Source organism: Geospiza fortis, unplaced genomic scaffold (assembly GCF_000277835.1).
Source record: "Geospiza fortis unplaced genomic scaffold, GeoFor_1.0 scaffold315, whole genome shotgun sequence".
Taxonomy (NCBI): Eukaryota; Metazoa; Chordata; class Aves; order Passeriformes; family Thraupidae; genus Geospiza; species Geospiza fortis.
In genome coordinates this window covers 38412-40034 of record NW_005054648.1, presented here as the reverse complement: position 1 = coordinate 40034, position 1623 = coordinate 38412, and the positions used below count along the sequence as shown (strand labels likewise).

The window sequence follows — 1623 nt, the reverse complement described above, 5'->3', positions numbered from 1 at the left end:
CTGCTGTCCTGTTCCCTGTGTCCTGTCCCCGTGTCCCGTTCCCGGTGTCCTGATTCCATTACCGGTGTCCCGTTCCCATTCCCATTCCCAATGTCCCATTCCCGGTGTCCCGTTCCCTTTCCCGTACCGGTCTTCCGCTCCCGTTCCCGGTGTCCCGTTCCTTGTGTCCCGGTATTCCCGCTGTCCCGTTCCCGTCCCCGGTATCCCGTTTCCATTCTCGGTGTCCCGTTCCCAGTGTCCCATTCCTAGTGTTCCGTTCCCAGTGTCCCGTTCCCTTTCCCGCTGTCCCGGTCTCGTTCCTGGTGTCCTGTTTCCATTCATGGTATCCCGTTCCCCGTGTCCTGTTTCCATTCCCGGTATCCCGTTCCCGTTCCTATTCCCGGTGTCCAGTTCCCATTCCCGGTATCCCGTCCCCGTTCCCGGCATCCCGTTTCCATTCCCGGTGTCCCGGTATTCCCGGTGTCTCGTTCCCGGTATTCCCAGTATTTCGTTTCCATTCTCAGCGTTTTGTTCCAGTTTCTGCACCGAGAGCCGTGGGCGCGAGAGGTTGACAGCGCGGTCTCTGTGGCGCAATCGGTTAGCGCGTTCGGCTGTTAACCGAAAGGTTGGTGGTTCGAGCCCACCCAGGGACGGAGGCATTTCTTTTGCCCCAGGCGCTCCTTTTCCCGGGAGGGACGGAACCGGACGCGTAGAACGTTCCCTTGCCAGGGATCCGCTCCCGGTGCTCCCTCCGAGGTGAAGAAGCAGCTCCCGGTGTCCCCAAACCGTCCTCGCTGTGATCCCACGGGGACGTTTTGGGACATTAAAATCGCACCTGAGTTCCTGTTTCCATCCAAATCCCGTATTTTGCCTCAAAATTAAACTGAAGGGGGTCCCAAGGGTGCCATACCGAGCTTCCCCTCTCTGAAAACTCCAGTAAATTCCATTTCTCTGCCCTGAGACGGTGGAATTCCTGTTTAACCCCGGGCACGAGGCCACGCTGGGATCGATCCTGTGGATTCTGCCCTGGCTGTGCCCGGGGCTGCTCCCACCGGGCGGAACGCGGGCTCCGGCTCCCGCCAGGTACTTTTTGTGGCGGAAAACCCCTCAAAAATGTACTTTAAAAATAGGATTTAAAAATGGGATTTAAAACCGCAGCGGGCACGGGCCGGGCTCTGCCTGCACATCGGGGCCGGGATGTGCCGTGACCCCAGAGTGACCCCAACCCTCCTCCCCGTGCCGGCGCTTCCCGAGGAGATTTTTGGGAGAATCCCCTTTGGATCGGCGAGCTTGGGGCTGTGTCCCCATCCTTGGAGATGCGGCTGTTCTCCTGAAGGATTCAGCTGTTCCCCAGTCCAGATGTGCACCCATTGATCCATTTGCTCCCCATTGCTCCAGCTGTTCCCCCACTGATCCAGATGTGCCCTCATTTATTCAGCCCTGCCCCGATCCAGCTGTTTCCCCATTTTTCCGGCTGTTCCCATTTCCCAGCCGTTCCCATTTATCCAGACATTCCCATTTTTTCCAGTTTCCCCCCATTTTTCCAGCTGTTTCCCCATTTTCCAGCTGTTTCCCCTTTTTTCCAGATGTTACCCCTCCTGCACTCCCGTCATGCCTCGCGCGCTCACTGTGACTCGTCACTTC

General features: G+C 58.0%; 1 non-coding gene across 1 annotated transcript; it reads left to right on the top strand.

The window, feature by feature from the left end:
* The first annotated feature begins 558 nt into the window (after positions 1 to 558).
* Positions 559 to 632, top strand: TRNAN-GUU. Its single transcript has one exon. It is a non-coding gene; the product is annotated as a tRNA-Asn (tRNA).
* Positions 633 to 1623: the final 991 nt, after the last annotated feature.